The sequence below is a fragment of the Leopardus geoffroyi genome, chromosome A3, assembly GCF_018350155.1.
Source record: "Leopardus geoffroyi isolate Oge1 chromosome A3, O.geoffroyi_Oge1_pat1.0, whole genome shotgun sequence".
In the NCBI taxonomy this organism is placed as follows: Eukaryota; Metazoa; Chordata; class Mammalia; order Carnivora; family Felidae; genus Leopardus; species Leopardus geoffroyi.
This window is the reverse complement of record NC_059336.1, coordinates 131,563,548-131,586,453: the sequence shown is the minus strand read 5'-3', so window position 1 is coordinate 131,586,453 and position 22,906 is coordinate 131,563,548. Positions and strand designations below refer to the sequence as shown.

The 22,906-nt window shown below is 50.3% G+C and overlaps 1 long non-coding RNA gene across 1 annotated transcript; it reads left to right on the top strand.

Annotated features, from left to right (window-relative positions):
• The first annotated feature begins 285 nt into the window (after window positions 1-285).
• Window positions 286-21,390, top strand: LOC123581568. Its single transcript, XR_006703828.1, has 3 exons — window positions 286-434; window positions 687-1,087; window positions 21,264-21,390. It is a non-coding gene; the product is annotated as an uncharacterized LOC123581568 (long non-coding RNA).
• Window positions 21,391-22,906: the final 1,516 nt, after the last annotated feature.

Here is a 22,906-nt window from a genome sequence, read left to right as displayed (position 1 = left end):
ACCTCATCGCATAATTGCCGAACGCCAGCTCTGAGAGCTTCCTGGATTGCTTTCGTCTAATTTTCACGTTAACGTGATGATGCAGGTCTTATTTTGATCTCCATTACCAAGTTTTTTTTTTTTTTTTATGTGTTTTATTTTTTATCCTTGAGAGACAGAGACAGACAGACTGTGAGCAGGTGAGGGGCAGAGAGAGAGAGGGAGACGCAGACTCCGAAGCAGGCTCCAGGCTCCGAGCTGTCAGCCCAGAGCCCGATTCGGGGCTTGAACACACGGACTGTGAGATCATGACCTGAGCCGAAGCCGGCTGTCCAACCGACTGAGCCACCCAGGCGCCCCTTGATCTCCATTATAGACACGGGAGTACTCGGTCACAGACGGGTTACATAACCCACATGCTCCCTTCCACACGGCTAACGAGCGGCACCCAGAAGGTAAATGCTGGCACCCTCGCTGTAGAACCCGAGATCCTCACTGCTGTGGACACAGCCTCCTCTTTCCCCCCCTGGCTCCTATCCTGGGGCTCAGGACTGGGCTCAGGGACCTCGGCTGCGAGTCTAGTAGAGTTTACGTTGACCCCTCCGATACTCCGGCATTTCTTCCTGGGTATTGTATAGATTGGATGCAGTTCTGAGGGCCTCTCAGCGCTCTGATTACATTGTTGGTTTATGCTGCTTTGGTTTCAGGTCATGAGGCAAGAAGGAAACCGTCTCGAACTCCCGCCAAGCCGTTCTGCCCAGCGAGCCTCTTCCCACAAGCGTGGGGCTCCGGGCGCGCCCGAGGCCCCCGCCAGCCGAGGCGCTTTCCTGCCTTCAAAGGCCCACCTTGAGTGCATGCCAGAATCCGGCAACAGATTCTGGTCCAACTCATGCAAACCGCAGAACTCCAGGGCGGTTGAGGCCACGGAACACTGAGTTGAGATCAAGTGGCTTAATACCAAAAGAAAACATCTTCAAAGTTTTGTCGGAGGGAAAGCCAAACAGAGATAATGTTGAAGTCTCCAGCTTGCTAGTTCCTTTCTGTTTGGTCAGTGCTTGATAGGATATGACGTCTGAGTGCCCCTGCCCACAGCTTTATCGTCGAAGAGGTGAGCGCGTTTACGTGGACCAAGCGGACCCCAGAAGGGGGGCTTGGACCGCTGGGGATCGCCAGAGGCGTTTTTCCATTCCAGGTCCGCGGGGCACTGATTTTGCATTGTTTCTCTTTGTTCCTCCTCAACACTGCTCTGTAGATTCCAACCTTTGGGGCCACATTTTATAGAGTTGGGAAGTGGAGTTCGCGGGAGAAGGAAGGAAAATAGCATTTCACTGATGGTGGTAGACAGTGGCAGGGCTGGAGCCCAGATGGCACGTCCTGGTTCCAAGTCCGGAGCTTTGGAACCACGTCTCAGGGTCCGACACATTTCCCCCCCCTTTGCCGTCGGGGAGCCTCGCACCCCCACGGGGCTCCACGTGGGGTGGGAGCGTGGGGTCAGGAGGAGCGTGCCCATCGTGGACAGCACGAGCAGAGTGCTGTCTTGGCTCCTGGTGCCGGGCCACCCTCTCTGGGCTTCTTTGTCACCAGCCTCTGTTCGTGCCCACGCAGCGTGAGCAGACGTGACGTGAGCGTATGCATTTCGGGGGGCTGGGGGGGCAGAGTCCGGCATAGAGATCAGCGTGGGGGAAGTTTATCCACGAGCCCTCTTTAGATTAAGAGCAATTGGGAAAAAAAAAAGAATGAAAAAAGAAAAGAGCAATCGAAAGGAAGGACAGGAGCAGGGCGGGCAGATGGGGAAGTTCGACCGTGTTAAGCCGCAGAGGTTTGGGATTTGTGACCCAGAGCAGTTAGCTCCTACCTTAGTGAGGGCAGGAAGACGAAGAGGTTGAGGGACACTGGGCAGAAGTGGGGTGTGCAGGGTTGCGGTGTAATTGCACAGATGGGGGGCGCCCAGGGACGACCCCCAAGGGCTCTGTGCAGTGGAGAAGATAATGAGGAAGCCGAGGTGGAAACCGAGCCCCTTCTCTTGCTAACCGGGTGGTCTGGGGCCGGTGTCGGGATGACCGATGGGTCTAGTTGAGGGGAGATGGCTCCCTGAGCAGCGCAGGGGGCCGGGCTCTACCCGGACCGACACCAGCTTTCCGGGGCAGGACCAAAGCCACAGAATCGCAGTCGTCGGGGAGGGGGTCGCGAAACACCCCCAGTGGGTCGCAGGGAGCCCTCCTAGAAGCCACGCTACGCTAAGTGGGCGGCTGAAGGTTTAGCTAATGCTTTTCCCTCCTTAGTGTTCGGAGTCCCAGCTTCCAAAGAGGAGCCGGAGGAAGGAATCCAAACGGGTCACTTGGCAGAAACGGCTCGTCATCCCGGGTGCCCGCAGCATGGGGGTGCGCAGTGTGGACTGGCGGGAGACGAGGCGGGCGCACGCACCTCGGGGGGGCTCTGAATGCCATGCCAGTGCGTCTGGACTTGGGCGTCCAGCTGGCCTGCGCTGCCTCAGAGCCAGAAAGGTGGCGCGGGGGTGGCCTGTGACCTGAGACGGGCACATTTATAGAGGGCAGTGCCTCCAGGGTGGAGGCAACGAGGACGGAAAGCAAAGAGCAGCAGGGTGGCTTCGGTGCTGTTGGACGCGGGACACATTGCAGGTGAGGGATGGTCAGGGCTTAGCAGCTGATTTCGGGGGCGCGAGGAGGTGCAGGGATGACACAGCCAGCGACTGAGGGTGAGTCCAGGGTAATTAGGGTGGGAAATTCCACAGCGTCCTCTGGGCCCTCCCTCAGGACAGAGGCCGTGCCTCTCCTGCCTCCGCATTGGCAACGCCTTGCCGAGCATGAGCTGGTGGAATGCAGCGAACTTCAGGAACGCCATCGGCCCCCGTCTCTTGCTTCCCACGGCCTCGACTGGACCAGGTGGCTCCTTCCCTCTGCCCGAGCCTCGTGACCTGACTGTGCCTGCCCGAGGTTCCCGGACTCCTGGACTCCAGATGCCAAGGACTCCTTGGCTTCTGTCCGAGCGCAGCTCCCAGCGGCCTGGGCAGGTGGCCCGGGGACGTGACGAACAGCGAGCGTCCGGTGTTATCGGTTGGGGACACGGGCCAGGTCGCGGGGGGCCGGAGTTAGCGAAGCAAAATACAGGGCCCCCGGTTCCCTTTGAACTTCGGACACAAAGGGAGTGCGTATCAGGCAGTGCGCGGGACACACTCCCTTGCCAACATCTGAGTTTCTGAGCTCGCTGGGTGTCCTGGGTTTTCCTGGCAAGCCCCCCTGTGTCCCCTCCCCACCCCCCGGCCTGGTTTGCATGCGCGGAGGGGACTTTGCACCTCCCGGTCCCCCGGGGTAGCTCTACCGACGGCACAAAAGGAGGCAGCAGACCCCCACCCTGGCCAGCCCCCGTCCTCGCTGCCAGCGGCCACGTGCCTTCATTGGCAGCTGGGCGGGTGGCTGGGCCGTCATCCATCACGCCGCCACCAAGGCGTGCTAACAGACCGCTGCGGTTCCAGCACATTGATGACGGTTACCATCCTAATGAAGATTTGTGGCCCTGCCCGAGGAGTCCGTTTGTTGTCTCCAGCAGATGGGACGACGCCCTTGGGAGCGGCTGACGGGAGGGGAGGTTCCGGGCACGGGGGCGGGGGGGAAGGACACAGTGGCGAGACGAGCGCCTCCGCTCAGGATCTTAGTCGTGTCTTCCGCTGTATCAGGATGCCAGGCAGGGAAGGTTCCTCCAAGGAGTCAGCTGGAACCCCCTGTCCCCGCTTTCTCTGTCTTCCCTGCTGGGTTAACGCTTCGATGTTAAGACAGGGCAGTTCACACACTCCTTCCGTTGAGGGAGGGAGACCGTGCCAGGCTGAGCGCGCCAGCCCTGCCTTTGACCCACTAGGTGGCCTCGGGGAGGTCGTGCCTCCTCCTTGGGCCTGTCTCGCCCGCTCCAAATGCGGGCGTTGGACCGCACAGCCACCAAGGGCCCCTCGAAGCCAGAGACTAGATGGTGAAGTTCAATCCCATCGCACACTGGGGCAACTAAGGGCCCTGGACATTGAGCCCCAGGGCTTTGGGCGTAATCGAAGCATAGAACCCAGCCGTTGGCTGCGGTCCAGGGTGAAATTTTGGTCCGAGCCCACGGCTTGCTCTGAGCAGCTCTTTACCATTCAGAACGGAGGTCATGATCCAACCCACGACGACATTACGGCTAAGGACATTTTGCTGAAGCCGCGTCCTGACTTCATAGCACAGCAGAAACCCAGATCCACAGGGAGGCAGCTGGAGCACGATGAAATTAGACAAGTTCTGCTCCGTGTGACCTTGGGCATGCCATTGAACTTAATGAGATCTCAGTATCTGCATTTGGAAACTGGAGTTGTCAATTTGTGAGCATTAAGGATCCACAAATGCAAAATGCCCAGGAGAATGTTTGCTTTGTGGGAGGGGCTGGCTCAGCAGGTGGCAACAGGCCCCCCCCCCAAAGGTGTCTCCCATTACTCTACCCCCATTCTCTGGGTTCGGGCCCTCTGGCCTCACTTCTGGGCTCACTGCTATTCCAGGACCGTGCTCGCCCTGAGTGCTGTCCTATCTCAGGACCTTGCACTTGGGTCGCTTCAGGCCGAAGCAGCCCTCTCCCAGATATGTGCACGGCTCATTCCTCACTTCCTGCAGGTGCCGACGGCCACGCCACATCGTCCAACGTCTCTAACGTGTCATTCCCTTGTCACAGTGCAACTTACTGTACGTTTCACGTACGTATCTATTTGCCTGGTTACTTGCCCTTGGGTAAAGTGTAAGCTTCAGGAAGTTGGGATTCTGGATGATTAGAAAATTTTTTTTAATGTTTATTTATTTCTGAGAGAGAGAGAGTGTGAGACAGAGCGTGAGCGGGGGAGGGCCAGAGAGAGGGAGGCATGGAATCCGAAGCAGGCTCTGGGCTGTCAGCACAGAGCCCGACGCGGGGCTCGAACCACCAACCTTGAGAACATGACCTGAGCCGAAGTCAGCCCCTTCGGCTGAGCCACGGTGAGCTCACGGACTGAGCCACCCAGGTGCCCCTGTAGATTATTTTTTTTAATGTTTATTTATTTTTGAGAGAGAGAGAGAGAGAGTGCACAGGTGCGAGGAGGGGAGGGGCAGAGAGAGAGGGAGACAGAGCACCTGAATCTCATGAACCCTGAGATCATAACCGGAGCCAAAGTCAGACGCTTAACCAACTGACACCAGGCGCCCCCTCGCTTATTTTTATCACTAATGAATCTCCACTTAAAACAGTGCCCGGCACACAGAAAGCACTGGAAAATATTTGTTGAATGAGTGAATGAATGAAGGAATGCACGAGTGTTGGGAGGGAAACGCTCTCGAAGCAGCCGCATGGAGGCCAGCATTGGGAGGTGATGACTAGGAGGCAGGAGGCCACCAGAGTCATGCCCTGCAGGACCCTCAGAGCAGGGAGGGGGCAGTGGGGTGACGGGGGGTGGGGTGGGTGGGTGGCTTTCTGGACACGGAGCTGATAGGATAAGCTGAAGTATCACTTGGAGGGGTGACAGACAGGGACGTGTCACAGAGGACTCCAATTGTGGGTAAATGCAGGTTCTGAGCTGGAGATCGCCTTGGGGGGCAGGTTTGCAATGCCCACATCCGGGGGCCTTTCTGACAGGGGACACTGGAAGGAAAGTGAACTGTACCTCCCTCGGAGGAGCCGGGTTCTGCTTCAACCTTCAAGGTGAGGCCACCATTGACCTGAAGCCATGCGGTTCATCTTCTGGGGCCGCGGATGGTTCCATCACGAAGGGACGGGGAAGGTGTGATAGAGCCCATCTGAGGTCCGTGGGTCCGTGTGGCACCCCGGGCAAAGCTAAGCTTTAAAGTTAGACCAATTTGGGGGCGCCTGGGTGGCTCAGTCGGTTAAAGCGTCCGACTTCGGCTCAGGCCGTGATCTCATGGTTTGTGAGTTCGAGCCCCGCGTCGGGCTCTGTGCTGACAGCTCGGAGCCTGGAGCCCGCTTCGGATTCTGTGTCTCCTTCTCTCTCCGCCCTTCCCCAACTTGTGCTCTGTCTCTCTATGTCTCTCAAAGAATAAATAAAATGTAAAGTTAGACCAATTTGGTTTCAAAGCTAAGCCTTGTCACTTACTAGTTAAATTTCACTGGACTCAGTTTCCTCATTCTCTAAAATGAGACGGTAATTCTGACCTCATAAAAATGCGAAGTTCACGTGATGCCATGTCTCAAACCCTGTGCCAGGCACACAGTATAGAACGAATAATTCGCTCATTTCCTTCCTCCTGTTCCTGGCTTTCCATAGGACACCCAGATCCTGATTTCTCTGCCCCCACTAGCCACTCACCCCTATGCTGGTGGAGTTGCATGATACACAGCTTATAATGCTCTTAACCTGTTCACACCTAAGAAACTTAGTATTTCCATGCCAACGTGCCCCACGGATTATGGCGAAAGGCCGCTGAATATGTAAGAGGAAAAGCTATTGCTTTGCTCGGTGTTGCTTGACTGGATTACATAGAAAGGGTAAGAATTCTACCCTTCTTTCTCTGCCATCACCTTTCTGTTAGATTTTTCTCACACCAGGTGTCCAAATCCCAGAGAGAACATTTCTTCTTCCCCATCTGACATTTTCAAATGTGTTGATACTTACCCAACGGAGTGATTCTCCTGGAGACGGTGCCACTCAAAGCTCCAACCTGAATGAAGAAGCCCCCAGCATTCTATTTATGTCGTAAGGAACATATTCCACCTCAGAGCGTCAAGGACTTTGCGAGCACACCTGCCACAAAGAGCGCAGTACGGCTCCGGAGTGATTCGAATTTTCCTTCCACCAAAAAAATAATTTTGGCAGCTTGGGATCAATATCTTCCCTCCCATATGTTTCATAGTCTCTGTAAAGTATAATTGAAGACACCCTTCTCAACAGTACTTTTCGGTGTGAATGCCTTCCGAGATCCTAAAAAGGTAATTTGAAAAGGAAGGAAACTAACGCTTGGCTTGTACCTAGCGCGCAGCGAGATAGTGTTATTATGCACCTTGCATTTGCGATCTCATTTAAGCTGCACAGCTGTGAGAGAAACATAGTATCAGGCTTCTTGTGCAGAAAGGGAGGCTGAGGCTCTGTCAGCTTAGGTTACTGGCCTGAGGTCCCACCGTCAGCGGTGGCGGGATCAGGATCCGAAGCCCGTGTTGTCTGACTCCAAAGCTTGCCCTCTCGGAACGTGGCCTTGGACTCTCCACACCGCGTTCCGAAGTCTCCACCCTTCCTACCTTCAGGCCTTTTGTTTTCACCGAGAACAGAGACAGAATCAGTGGAGGGACCCGAAACCCTGAGACCAGATTTTGGAAGAACGTTCTTGGCCCACACTTCCAGGCGGACCACGTCCAGTTCGTCTTCACTTAGACGGCATTGGTGTCCTTATTTCCTGGCATGGAAACAGAAGCCAAGTTGGACAGGGGAGCCCACGACCTTGGACTGAAAGAGATTTGACTCTATTCTAGGAAATGCCTGCCTTTCTCCGGGAGGTGAGAGGGAAGCGGTCCCCGCCAGGGGAGACGGATTCTTTCCGCTGTGGCTCTGACAAGGCATCCTGGCAAATGTCCCAGCCAAACTTTCTGGGCTGCTTTCGTGCTCCGCTGCATGATTCCTTGGTAGGGTAGGATTTGGCTCCGTGGCTCCCTCCGCCCATCAATCTTCATTTTCGTTTGTTGCTATAAAGATACATCTTGAGACATTCAAGAGGCCAAGGAGGAGTTCATCCGTGTCACAGACAGCATGCTTCAAGGGTTGCTGTTTTGTCAACCTGGCCAACTTGAATGTCAAAGAACGTGCTCTGGGAGGAAGTGGCCTTGGAAAACTTCCTTGCTTTGCATTCTGTCCCCGTCCCCACCTCCAAATTTATCCAGAGCAGCAATGACCCATTTTATTGTTGTGGCCGTGACCACGAGGACAGGAATGCCTTCTGTGGCCCTGGGAGCTGGGTGATCCTTTGACCCCGTGGTATTCCCAGTTGGCACGGCCCCAGAGCGTGGCCACCGTGTGACGTCCGCTTCCTGGAATTGAGTGGACTTCTGTCGGCGGCTGGGGGATTTCTGCGCGACTCAGCAAACGCACTGGCAGTTCCCTCAGCGTCCACACAGCGATGATGTTAATTTCCTTAGTGCCAGGACCTGTGTGACTTCTAACTCTCACGCATTTGTGAAACTGATGAGTTGTTGACTGTCCCCTAATATGTCCTGCGTTTCTGGTTGTGAGGAATTCCAGATAGAGGAAATGTTCTGACAACTGGAAGCTTAGTTGAGTGCGTAAGCGCTTCTTAGGAAGTGGAGAACTTCTCACTTAGGAGAATGGGGGCCCCTGTGTGCTGTGCTCCTGAAGTTCGGCTTCCAAGGAAATGTCTTCATGGGGGCCCCGAAGAACAGGGGATTAACATTAACTGAGTTCCTGCAGTCCAGCTCCTATGTTTGTGACCTCTGCTACGTACTTTATTTACACGATCTTACTTACTTTCTGGCCAGCAAATTCCTATCCTACAGAAAAGGAAACTCGTGCTCAAGGAAGGCAAGGGGGTGATAGTGTTGAACTTCCAAATGGGACCGTACGTGGAAACACTGAGCAAAACCCCTTGTCAGTCTGCTAAGATGTTTCCCAGTGGGGTGAATCCTGAGGCTACTTCTCCATCGTTTAAGGGAGGACCTTTAATCGTGTTTTAGTTCACCAAGATTGTGCTCTATCCCTCGGCACAGACTCGCATTAACCAAACTCATAAGGCTGATATAAAACACACACCCATTGCCGATATATTAAATTAGTACGGGAGGCATAACTACCACAGTGGCCAAGATGCTTGCAGTGGCCCAAATGGCACCTTCTCTTTTTGTGGGCAAGTTGAACGGGAAAGCAAATTACAATTGGAAAGATCCTTCATAGAAATGCATTCAGGGTGTGCATTATATGCTATGCAATTTAAGTGTCCTGTGGCCTTAGACTCTAGAAGCTTCTTCCATCAGTTTTCAAACTAGAGCCAAACTTGCCCCAGAGCCTGGACAGGCTGAATCCCTAGACCCGGGTTCCCTCTCCCTTGGCTACTGCTGGCGTGGGCACGGCTTGGTGACTGTCCCTTTCTCTACTTCCAGGAATGACCAAGCTCCTCCAGCTTAACTTTGTCAATGGCTCCAGCCACAATAGCTTGGCTTACAAGCCATTCTGGTTTTTTATTTTTTCCGCTAAATTTGAATATCCCAGCTTTGATCTGGTGTCTGTGGTGCTATTATTAACTCTCTGTTATTAACTCGATTTTTTCTAATTTCCAAGTTGTTGGCCACTCCCATAGCTGTTTCCCTGCAGAGATAATATCAAAGCTGTAGGATTTGGGGAAGGCTGAATTAGACAGCGTAGGGGAACGAGTCCAGCATGAGGCAGCTGGTTCATTAATTCCATGCCTTTTTTTTTTTTTTTTTTTTGCAAGAGGGTTAAAACTGACCAAAATCAGCTACCCAGATCTCTCTCTCTCTCATTGACCTCAGAAGACAATGTTAAATCATCATCTCTTTTTGCCATTCATCCCAAACTGGGGAGCAGGGGCAAGTTTTTCTTTAAAAATTTTTTTTTAAATGTTTACTTACTTTTGAAGGAGAGAGAGAGACAGACAGAGCATGAGCGGGGAGGAGCAGAGGGCTATGGAGACACAGAATCCAAAGCAGGTTCCAGGCTCTAGGCTGTCAGCACAGAGCCCCATGTGGGGCTCGAACCCACAAACCATGAGATCGTGACCTGAGCCGAAGTCGGACACTTAACCGACTGAGCCACCCAAGGTGTCCTGCAAGTTTTTCTTTTAAAAAAGACTTTTAGCAGCGTCTGGGTGGCCCAGTCAGTTAAGCAATCAACTCTCGATTTTGGCTCAGGTCATGATCTCGTGTTTCATGGGATTGAGCCCCGTATCGGGCTCTGTGCCGACAGTGTGGAGTCTGCTTGAGATTCTCTGTCTCCCTCTCTCTCTGCCCCTCCCCTACTTTCTCTGTCTCTGTCTCTCTCAAAATAAACAAACAAACTTAAACAAAAAGACGTTTTGCTCATAATAATGGTCTATCTTTTCCACGAATGTGACTTTGATTACATACCATAGAATCTTTGAGCTGGAAGCCATCTTTTTCAAACTCCTGTCGTCAAAGTTGGCTACAATGTCATCAGAAGAATAGAAACCACATCCCTGGGGAAGGAGAACTTGGTACTTCCTTCTGCACACACAGTAGTTTTGAGAAAGCCTTTACGGCTGTCGGACTTCAATCTCCATGGTGATAACTTAAGTTTGGCTTCAGTGGGGGCAAGAGCAAGAATGATGTCATCCAATCGTCCATACAAGGCATCTTGGTATTGGCCAAGATGGACAGCCAAGTTTTCTGTGCATCCTAGACTGTATTTGCCTCCTTAAAGGGTGAGAAAATGATTTCGTGATTAAGAACTAACATTTCAAAGTGTTTTGTTTTTGATCATCACATTTGACCCCTGATGAGGGGGTTATTGATGTGGTTCCCATTTTGTAAGTTAAAAAACTGACAGCACATAAATCGTTTGGCCAATCATTTGGCACACAGTGCATGTCTCTATTGACTTGAAATTCAGGACTGTTAGCAGGATTCCATGCTTCTTCCTAGTTTCTATGCTTGAGTTCACCTCTGGCCCTTAGAACGAGTTACACATCACCATTAGGAAAGAAAGAACCATATGCCACTGTGAAGGTCAAGTTAAAAAAATTTTTTTAATGTTTATTTGTTTTTTGAGAGAGACAGAGACAGAATGCGAGTGGGTTAGGGACAGAGAGAGAGGGAGACACAGAATCCGAAGCAGGCCCCAGGTTCCGAGCTGTCAGCGCAGAGCCCGACGCGGGGCTCAAACTCACGAGCTGTGAGATCACGACCTGAGCCGAAGTGGGACGCTCAACTGACTGAGCCACCCAGGCGCGCCTGTGAAGGTCAACTTTATGTGTCAACTTGGCTAAGCCACAGTACTTAGAGTTGGTGGAATATTATTCTAGAGGCTCCTGTGAAGATATTTTCTATATGAGACTAACGCTTAAATCAATAGACTTTGGGTAAAGCAGATTGCTCTTCATAATATGGTGGACCTCATCCAATCAGTTGAAGGACTTAATAGAAGACTACTGACCTTCTCCTGAGAGGAAGGAGCCCTGACAGAGACCACATTTTAGACTCAAGCCGCAACTCTTTTTTTGGGTCACCAGGCTGCCAGCCTACCCTGTAGATTTTGGACCTGACAAGCCTCCACACGAGCCAATTCCTTAAACGAAATCTGTTTATGCACGCCCTTTCGGTTCTATTTCTCTGGAGAACCCTGGCTAATATCGATTTTGGTGCCGTGGAGTGGGGTGTTGTTAACAGATACCTCAGATTACTCAAGTGGCTCTAGAACTGGGTCGTGGGGAGAGCTGGAAGAGTTTTGGAGGTGCCTGACAGGAAAAGCCAAGATTACCTCGAAGAGACTCTTGACAGAAACAAGAACGTCAGTGGTGCTTCTGGTGAGGTCTCGGGTGGGAATGAGGAACATGTTACTGGAAACTGGAGGAAAGGTGGTCCTCGTTACGAAGGGGCAAAACGCTTGGCGGAACTGGGTGTGGTGTTTTGTGGAAGGTAGAACTTGTAGGTGATTCACTGGGATATTTAGCCGAGGCGATTCCTTTTTTTTTTTTAAGTTTGTTTATTTATTTATTTATTTAGAGAGAAAGCACCAGCAGGGGAAGGGCAGAGAGAGAGAGGTGGGGGGGAGAGAATCCCAGACAGGCTCCGTGCGGTCAGCGCAGAGCCTGAGGCAGGGCTCAAGCCCACGAACAATGGGATCGTGACCTGAACTGAAATCGAGAGTTGGACGCTTGACCAACTGAGCCCCCAGGCATCCCTAGCTGAGGAGGTTCCTACATAGAGCATTGTGGCTGCTGCCTGGCTTCCCCTTGCTGCCTGATAACAAAATGTGACAGGGGAGACATACATTGAAGAAAGAATTGTTAGGCCAAAGGGAACCAGTGCTTGAAGTTCTGGAATGTTTCAGCCTATCTGTATGGCCCCAGATGAGAACGCTCGGTCTGGAGAGAACACCGAGCGTGTGGCTGGACAACCATTTGGCTATCAAGTGACTACAGGTATGACTCATGGGTCCAATCAGCTGTCTCAGCAGAAGGGCTTGGACCGAAGGGCTTGGCCAGTTCGGACGGAAGGGGACGGAGACAGGACACAATGAAGGAACACTGCTGGGCTTCTGAGATTTTGCAGGACGAGCCAATAGGGCTCTCTGGCTGTGAATGTGTGTTGTCCTTCCAAAAAACACGGAACTCCTGCCCGGGGCCTCAGGGCAGGGCTGCCTCCCTGGGGAACCAGAGGGCAGAAAAGGGAGCCAAAGAGGCTTATGACCTCAAGCCTTTCATCTTCTTGACTTTTCCCCTTTGAATAATAATGTCCGCCCTATGCCTGCCCCGCCGTTGTGTTTTGGGAGCAGATCCCTTGTCTGGCTTCACAGAAGAATTTTGCCTCGGGACGCGTCATACCTTGAGTCTCACCCGTATGTGACCCAGTTGGTATTTCAATGAGGTCGTGAGCTTGGAGTTGGTGCTGGAGTGGGTTAAGGTTGGGGGGCTGTTGGGATGGGGAGAGTGTGTTTTACATTTTAGGGGGCCCAAGGGTGGCATGTTATGGGCTGCACTGTGTCCTCCCAAATCTACATGCTGAGGTCTTAACCCCCCCCCCCCCCCCCCAGTTACCTCACAATGTGGCCACAGTTGGAGATCAGGCCTTCCCAAAGGTGATGAGGTAAAATGATGGTAAAGTGAGGCACAATGAGGTTGTATGGTGGGCCTAATCCAATAGGACCAGCGTCCTTGCAGGAAGAGATTAGAACCCAGACACATAGACTGAGAGGCGACCACGTGATGACACAGGGAGAAGGCAGCCATCTGCGAGCCAAGGAGGGAGGCCTCAGAAGAAACCAAACTTTCCAACATCTTGATCTTGAACGTCCAGCCTCCAGAACTGTGAGAAAATAGACCTCTGTTGTTGAAGCCCCCCAGTCTGTGGTATTTTTGTTATGGCGGCCCTAGTAGACTAAAATGGTCACGAGTATCAATTAGATAATTTAGTGGCGGGGTGAGGGGGGGGGGCGCAAGCCACACCATGTTGTTGGCGTTAAGAAGATAGATCTTGGTTATTTCACTGATCTTCTTATTTTAAAACTGATATTGTGTAGACTCGACTTTGATTACATGTTCCTTCATCTCTGATTTTTTTTTTCCATGTAAAATTACTTTCTCTTTAGTCTATTGCCTTAATAGCCTGGGGGGAAATATTTGCTCCTGAGGGTCATGGTTCAAATCTGCTTCATTTTGGTCAGAATATCTTTCTTTCCTTGTAAACAAAATTACACTGTGATTTTAAGTACAGAAACTCTTAGAAGGAAAAGTCTGCTTTGGATTCCAAGAAAGTTTCCTCTTATTATATTATTATATTTCATCTTTATTGTAGACTTCAGGACTCCTATTTTGCTTCCAGACACTCCCTGGAACCAAGCTCTCCCAAACCAGTGTCTTCCCCCAGAAAGAATCGTAGGACCAAGGGCAGTCCTTGGTCCCCCTTCGGCTTCTCCCCAGGAGCACTCTAAAGAATCCCACTTTTATTTGCCCAGATTCCAACATTTAAGCACACATACATATGAAAAAAATAACTGAAAATTCCCAATTGGCATCTCATCTTCTGGCTGTAGTTACCAACCCTGAAAGAAGAGAAGTAGCCGTGAAAAGGTGAAAGAGAATCCCGCCAATATTTGTCGATAGACTCAACATCGTTTCTGTGCAGTAATGACACGAGTTCATGAACATCTCCTCTTGTTAATTTACTTGCCTGGTTAACCAGAAGATCTCTCTTGTTTCACCTCAAAAAAAACTGTCAATCTTGAAAAGTTCCCATACTAAGAAAACTCCGTGTTCAATAAAATTGATTTTTTTAAATGATTGTGTCTCTTGGCTTTATATTCCTGTTAGAATGATAAAAGGTTGTCCAGAAGAGTGTAAGAGATTGAAATGCTCAGGCAGGAAATGGGGGGTATTTCCATTTGCCTGGGATGTTATTTTTTCTATCTTTAAAGTAGAATGTTCCCCCAAACTCCTCTTTTCCCCTGCAAAGAAAAAAACATAAACAAAACTAGACCATTATAGATCCTGGTTAATTGGGTTTCAGGAGATTTTGAACTTCCGGGAATTTTGTGCGTCGTTATAGCTCTGGTTGATGGTACATTTGATGGACAGGTTGCAGGTAAATGACGGAGCCTGACTCTGCCACGATACTCGCTGTGCATCGAGGCCAAGTCATTCCGACTCCGAGCCCTGATGGGGGAACCATAATATCTGCCTCACAAATTTTCATGTGCATCAAATGAGATAATGGATGTGAATTTACTCTTGAAACCATAACGGGGCTGTGCAGATGTTAGTCATTATTTTCAAACAGCATCTGTGACCTAGTTTTGATTGTGGTTTACTTTTGGAAGGAAGAGCATTGTAACTGCAGCTTGGCTCTTCTGGAACGAAACTAATTCAGGGACCTTAACTACCAGTGATCACATTACAGGCAGATACCCTGCTGTCGAGGTAGACTGACCCCAAGGATGATTGTTCCTTGCTAATTAATGATCAGAAGCATCTCCGTCAGCGTACTAAATTCTGAAAATCCGTTTAAATAAAAATCATACTCGTCCGCAGAGCATCACCTCCAGATTCGGTCGCTGTGCTCCGTTTAGAGAAGGAAAATACTCGTTGGAGGTTTTCCATGTTCAAATATTTCCATCGTTTGTAAGAACTTGCTTTTGTCACTCGTGCATCCTTTCTCGAGCAAATTTTTTGATGGTTCTTTCATCAGGTACATTTTCCTATTAGATGGTTTTATAGAAGGGACTGTTTTTTATTGCCTAATTGCCATATGGAAGAGATTAATCATTAAAACAAAAATAAGAGGGGCGTCTGGGTGGCTCAGGCAATGTCTCTATTGCTTTCCTGGCCCAGGGAGGATTTGACCTTTCTGGCTTGCCCATCGAGTTGACCTTTGCTTTCTGGGCATAGTTTAATCCCGACACCTTTTATCTGTCATCAAGAAAGTTAGTTTCGAGTCTTTTACGGTCACATCGTTTTTGCTGCCCTCCCCAGATCTTATCCTACAAATCAACACTGCCTTTTCTTCTCTTGGCCACCTGGTGTGGGTGAACCTTCATGAAGCAATCCTTCCCGTGGGGTTTGTCTGCTTGAAGAGGACCTTGTGTGGTGAAGAGAAAGGGAGGGGGCTGGGCTCCGGGGGACCCGGGTTTCTGCCTTGGATTAACTCCAGAGTGTTGCCAATGTGGCTGGCACGCTCTGGGCCTCTGTTGATTCCTCTGAAAAATAAGCCATTTGGAGGAGCTGTCCTCCAAGATTTTCCCCCAAATTTAGCTTTCCCATAGTTCTCGGGCATGTAGGATGCGGAAAGAATACGTGCTTCAGAGCCCGGCAGACCTGAGCTCCCAACGACTTTGAGAGAAGTTACTAAAGTTCGTGGAGCCTCAGTGTTCTTGTCTGTAAAATAGGGTTGATCATGCTCACCTCAAAATTATAAGCATTAAGTGTACAGAAAATACTTCTGTATGGAAAATGCCGTGATACGGAAAAGAGACAGCTACCGTTTCCCTTCTCCTCTTCCCGTCGCCTCCTAAAAAATTAAAGAAAAGCGACACGTGGAAATGAAATTGGAAGCTATCGTGGAGAAGGCATGTGCCCAAGGACTGGCCCCTGCCCCTCGCATGCTCTTGGAGAGCACGGGGCTGGGATGAGGCTCGCAGAAGCTTCTGGTCCACTGACCCTCTAAGAGACGCTGGGTGGAGCATCATTTGAAGCTTCTCTAGTAACCGTTGCAGAAGGAACAGGGGACACATGATCCGACAGAGGACACGGGGAATGTGGGTAGCGTGAAGACAGACGTGGGAAACGTAGCGACGACTGTGACTCCTAAGGACGTTTTTGGTGACTCTTGCAAGACAGCGGAGCAGAGAGAGGATCAGAAAACTGAGGCAGCTCCAGGAAGGGGCACCTGCAGCCGTCGCGCCTCGGTGGCTTTCTCCCCTCCAGCGGAAATCACGATTAGGTTCCAGGGTAACACGGGAAGGTCAGAACTGACAGCGGCCTTTGGAAATCTGGTCTCACCTAAAGTCCACGTTTTATTTCCTCCCCCATCTCCCGATGGCGTAGTGCAGAACCGCTCTGTCTGCCTTCCTCTCGAGGGGAAGCCGGGACACAGGAGTTCAGGGGTGGCGCCTGGAGCGTAAGCCTGGGGATGAAATGAACGTAGCGGTGGGAAACACAAGCATCTAAATTTAAGTAAAATGGAAAATTAAGCCCATTGTGCTAGTGCAGTTTGGCAGACGTGGGGCTTAGCAGGGTAGCTGTGAAATAAACGTCTCAGTGCTTTGAGGTGCCCGTGCACTCTCTATAAACCAACCATGCGACACGGTTACCAGAAAAGTAGACTCAAGAGTAAAATGCATTATCAGAGGATTTACGATTTTTGGGGCAGAGAGAAGGAGAGACAGAATTCCAAGCAGGCTCCATGCCAGCAGCGCAGAAACCCCATGCAGGGCTCGAACTTACCAAGCGCGAGACCATGACCTGAGCTGAGATCAAGAGCGGGACGCTTAACCAACTGCACCACCCCGGTGTCCCTACGGTGTTGTTTTCACCGTCAAGGTTACAGATGAAAAGGACATGGGGGTCATACTGGCCCAGGAGGATCACTGGGGGTTTGCCCACACCGGTCACTTTGGAATGCCTCTCCCAGGCTGGTGCTCAGGGGGGCGTTGTTCCTCCTTTAAGACCCTCGCGGACATCTAGACCTTCTGTGCGCCAGCCCATGCTGTACGGTAATCCACAGCGGCCATTCATGCACAGCCCCTGTTCAAGCCAGGGGCTCCGGGGGGCACAGACCATTTGTCGTTAGCCTTGCATCCCTGTGGCCATTCGGGAATACCATTAGACCTCTCTACCTGTTTGTCGAATACCCTGATTAATGAGAAGATTTTCATAAGCATTTAATGATTCATCTACCTGTTTAACAGTACTGATGGAGCTTCTACGAGGGTCATGAGGTGACTGCACCAGATTAGATCATGCACAGACCCTATCTCAAGGCGTCTTGGTCCAGCCGAGATCTGTCATACAAAGAGCGGCTGGAGGAATTGGGGATACTTAACGAGGGTACAAAAGTCTTAGGAAGAGCTCGGTAGGGCTTGCCATATTAAAGGGCTGGAAGGGAGAGCGTGTGCAGCCTGGGGGATTCCAGAGAGAAAAGTCGGTGGGAGTTTGAGGGAGGGAGATTCCAAATAACAGGAGGAGTCCCAGGGGTCGATGGAATGGTTTGCCCTGCAAATGGCAAACCGCGCCAGAGTGGCAGTGTTTGTGGCCACGCCTGTGACGCCCGCCTGACCGGAGGGGATGTCTGCTAGGAAAGAAGATGCACAGCCAAGCCCTGGGTGGGGGGGGGTCTCCTCTGGTCCCAGAGAGTCTTGTGTTTTCCCTGGAAGAGTGGTTTCACAGAGCGGATGTTTGGTCCCAAGCTCTTACCTTTTTCTGCTAAAAATAAAGCCCAAAGGCAAAAGGCAGCGAAAGGTCTACATGTTGAGGAACATTTCTAGGGGCTGCTCCAGTAAGACCCAAGAGAGAGTTCAGCGGCCTGCCTGACATAGACTCACGGGGTCACCTCGTTTGTCTCTGCTTCTCTGGTAGCCGTCAATCTAATGGGTGTGAAGCTTTACGTATGGACAGAGCATCCTTCACAGGGACCATGTTGCTGTGCAAACTGCAGTGGGTTTGTCACCTCTCTGGGCTTTAACGAAACAGCCCTGGAGGGCCCTGCTAGCTCTCACACGCCAGCCTTTGTGTTCTATTCCAAAATGTCTTCTCTACCGACAGGGAGGCCGCTGACTGAGTCAAATAATGCCCTCGTCTGCGTATTCACAAAGATAAATGCAATCCCTTGCTTACCCATGTAAATCGGGCTCTGGAAATAAATGAGTAAGACGGTTTTGATGGCTATTAAACCGGTACCTGCAGAATTATGGAGAGTTTTACATTTGCTGGAAGGGAGAGAGGTCATCATTTATTCTCTCTCACCAGCCAGATCTACGAATTCTTTTCCTCTTCTCCCTGCATTGCTTTTCTGGCATTTCCCAACTCCAGGAAACACATGAAATATGTTATTTGAGAAATTTCGCAGGCGCATTTCAAAATTGGGTGGAAACAATGTAGAAAAAGATATCTTTGTTGATTCGGAAAAATAAGTGGGACTTGGAGAAGCAGAAGTTATTTCGGATTTAAGGGTTTGAATGACATTCCTGTGCAACAACCCGGCCAGCTCCTTTCTGTTTTTTAAATTTTTTTTTGGCAAAGGTTAAGATTTTGAGCACGAAGACTTTGAATGCAAAAATCGTCTCTTATTTTTGTCCCAGTTCAGATTATTGACTCTGATAGGCCCAGAAGAGATGGAATTGATAAAAATAGCAAATTGCTGTTGTTTTTACATCTCGGAAAGGACAACATCTATGACTTCTGACAACTATTTCCTAGAAGGAGCTGGAACGCCCTAGAGCAGCCTTGCGAAGAGCTACGCCAACACCGTCAGGTTAACCGATGGCCGTTCGTGGACTTTGGAACCTAAGTCTGCTTGATGTCTGTGGCACCACGTAGACATCTACGCCATCTTGACAGCAACACGAAGTACGTTCACGTCCATCATCTACTTTTCATTATGAAGGTGGCACCTGTTAATTGCATCCAATTTGGAAATATACTCAACATGATGCCCATGATAAGGCCGAGCAGCAGAGACTTAAAAAAAACAACAACAGATGCAGCCATGTCAGACTACTTTATGACTTTATATGACTTTTGAGGGCTTTGAGACCAAGCCACATCCCGGGGGGCAGAGTAGGGGGTTCCCCACTGAGGGAATGTTCCGGTGCTTAATTATCCTGCGATGATGTAAATCTTGGAGCAGGGAAGGAAATGGGCCTTGCTCATGGCTTACAAATTAATTCTTCTAGGACAAACTCTCTGGGGCCAGAGGTCAGCCTGGCCCAGTTTCTGAAGCACAGAGCAGCATGGTGCAGGATAGTGGTCGGTGACCTGCTGTTGTCCTGGAGGGTCAGATTGGCAGCCAGTCACCTGGGAGATGGCCCGGGAAAGTGGGTGTGGACCCGGGACTGCAGACATAAATGCTTTTGTCCACACCAGTTCCCCTCCATTGTCCCTAATGCTCTGTATCTTGTTGTGTATAGCAATCTGGGCTTGGGGTGATCGTCGTAGACGCGGGGGTAATACCAGCAGTCGTAGTAATGACAATGACAATTAGACTCCCCTATAGAGCGTGTTACATTCTAGGCACTATTCTGAATACCGGGCATGAACTCATTTTGTCCCCACGGCACCGTTATGAATTAGGTACTGGTATTTTCCCAGTTTGGCAGATTAGGGAACTGAGGCACAGGCAGGCCTCGGCAGGGAGGGTCCCGGAGGTGAGCCCTACACTGTAGAGGCTCTGCGGGGACCGGACCCCGGGGAGCGTGCCAAAGAACCAGGAGGGCTAAGCGATGCGCTTCCCCCGGAGAAGAGCGGGGAGAGGTGGCAGATACAGCGGTGGGGGAAAGGGCGCAGCCAGCTGCCGCGGAGGCCGCCCAACAAGGGTGCGGGTGTCAAAACAGAGGGACCTGGCCCACGGCACGGTCAAGGCAGCATCAGAAGCAAGCAGTGGCCGCTTCAGGAAGTTGAGATTCTCGCTAACGAGTTGGGGGCAGGGTTGCGGGGTGTGGGTAATACATCAAGTGTATAAAACAGAATGAAAAATCTGGGGCGCCTGGGGGGCTCAGTCGATAAAGCGTCTTGACTCTTGATTTCGGCGCAGGTCATGATCTCACAGTCCGTGAGTTCGAGCCCCACATCGGGCTCTGCACTGACAGCACGGAGCCTGCTTGGGATTCTCTGCCTCCCTTTCTCTCTGCCCCATGAGTGCACTCTCTCTCTCTCTCTCTCTCTCTCGCTCTCGCTCGCTCGCTCTGTCTCTCTCAAAAGTAAATAAACCTCAAAAAATAACAATATGTAAAAATCACCCATAGAGTCACCCCTGAAAGTTAACGACTGCACATTTTGATATATATACACGTTTGTGTGGACATGTGCATAAAACGTGTCTCCCCTCGATTTCATATTATAAAAAGTTTTCAAACATATTGCACAGTTGAGAGAATTATGGACGAACGATGCTTTTTCATGTGGTTTTACACGCTGAGCCTGTTTCTCACTGAAATTTGTTATGAACATGGTTTTTAGCGGCTGTGGAATACTTTATTGGGGAGCTCTGCCACAGATGGTCTTAGCAAAGGGAAGAAAACTTCCCAAGCTCCTCTCCCCACTACTCTTGCCCACCCTGGGACCCCTGTGCCCCTGTGCTCTCCCCTCTCTGTTGTAACCGGGGAAGAACTTCCCAGAATAACGGTTGACCTGAGCAGGTGGGCAATACATATTTATGGACTAAATGAATTTAACCAATGCCTGTTTTGGCAGCATTCACCGTCCCCAGTTCTGTCCATCATCTACGTAAGCGTGGAAAGAAACGTACTGATTTACATTTTCACACTGTTTCATAAGAATGATCTTTCAGGGGCCCCTGGGTGTCTCAGTAAGCGGAGCATTAAACTCTAGACTTTGGCTCAGGTCGTGAGATTAAGACCTACGCTGGGTCTTTTCTCTTAAGATTCTCTCTCTCCCTCTGTACCCCCCTTTCTCTCTCTCTCCTTGTCTCCAAAAAAAATTATCTTTAAGAAGTGTTAACTACTAAATCAAGGGTTAGGAGCACTTTAAAACTTATTGCTGTGTTTGGCAAACCGTTTGTAGAATGCCTTTGGGAGAGTGCTACTGTCCTCTATCTTTGCAGGATTTAGTTTTATCAGCGTGGAAGCACTCATCAACTCAGCTAGCCGTATTATTCAAGATGTCATGTGAACTTAGCTGCAAAGAGCAATGCATTGAGTTGGGAGTAAGTGTAGATACTCAGCTGGATTTTGAAAAGTGGTTCTCCTGAGTGATTTCTCTCCTCTCCATTGCAAACCTGCTTCAGAAAGAGATGCTACCTCTCTCCTCGGTGGATTCTCGGTCTGGGCTCACATGAACTTGCCTGAGTGGGACCCAGGGATTCCGACCTAGAATTCCTTGTAACCAATCTAGTCTCTTTGTCCGCAGCCTCTGCTTTGCTGGGTCCAGGACGAGGGTCATTCCAGCTCAGCAGTGAGTGAATACTCTTGACCATAAAACTCTCTGCCAACGAAAGACATTGTGAATATAGAGCAACACAGTCTGGTGGTCATGGCTAAGGTGAGTAGGAATGCTGATATGATTCTGAGCAACATTCTCAGTGCCTCAGTGTACAAATGAACGGGATATTGAATCCCTGAAGATCAGAAGGCTTCTTAAATGCAATGATCTATTCTCAATCATCTAGCAGTGGGAGGCCAGGTATTAGACAACTGAACTCTAAATATGATTTCACACACTCACATCACTGCTCAGGTGTGATACCTCTCTCTTTACCAAACTTTTTTTTTTTTTTTTTTAAATCTTTCCTCCAAAGCTCTCAAACCACACAATTCAGCTACTAACCGAGGCTCACCTTTTTGGATTTCCCCTGCTGTACTGTGGTCGAGGTGCTAATTAGCAGGGAGAGGGCCAAATGGCAGGCGGCCAGAAGGAAAAGAGACGTCAAAAGACCCGCACAAACCACAAATGGGACAGCCTGTGCCCTTGTAAAGTTGAGACACGCCTCTTAGGAGCGAAGCATAAAAGTCCCCCCGCCGCCCCCCGCCGCTTCCGAACATGGTCAGGTTCGGCAGCGGGCTCCAGCCTTCTCACCTGGTAATCGGGGATTGGAATAACACCTCTCCTCTGGCTTGCCAAGAGGAGTAAATAAAATCAGATAAGGGGCAGCAGGCTAGGAAGTGATCCCCTGTTGAGCACCCCCGTTGTGCCAGACCGTTGGCAACGTTTTCCATTGAATTCTCCCACCGGCTCCGTAAGGCTTGATGGATGGGCCAACCATGGCGGGGACACCTGCTCAATGTCACATACGAAGTGGCCTGACCTCACTGCAAAGCCTTTGCTCTTCCTGCTGAGCCATGGTGAGGTGCGTGGCATTCTGTGGACACTCGGTCATGTCTGTTATTATTGGAGAGGACGGGAAAACGATGATCCCCTTGTTATGAGTGAAAACAACAGACATTTAAAGCTGTTGGGAGTCTTTGTGCTCTGGGTTTCAACATGGGATTTACCTGTCCTATTTTAACCAATTCGCATGAGCATTTGTTGTATAACCAGCACACGCTGTTCCTGCATATAACTTCGGTTACATAAATCTAAAGCCTGCTGACTGCTGGCGATCTTTAAAATGTAATGAGCTGAAGGATTCATTTTGAGCCTTGGGGCAGGATGGCTTTAACCATTCCCCGAGCTCAGCTTTTAGGAGGATAAGTTTGCTGCATCTTTGCCATAATCCAACTGAAGCCTGGATTCCAAGCAACAGTGGATGAGATTTAAGTCTCTAAGAACGATATAAACTTAAATAAAACAAGGCTTAAGCGTAAAGTCCCTGCAAAGTCCCTGTGTCCACATTCCATCAGGATGACGTAATAGAAGTTTGGAAGCAGGCAGCCTCTCCCTTCGGGTCCCCTGACCGCTCTGCAAGACGGAAGTCAACGGGGTGGTGATCCGTGACTCTCAGAAGCCACAGATCACGGTGGGCTTTCTGAAGCCGGACGTACTTGGCTGTTGGCGGGTTTCTCAACTACAAAGAAGATCTCTGTTAAAAAGCAAAAAAGCGAACTAGGAAAAGT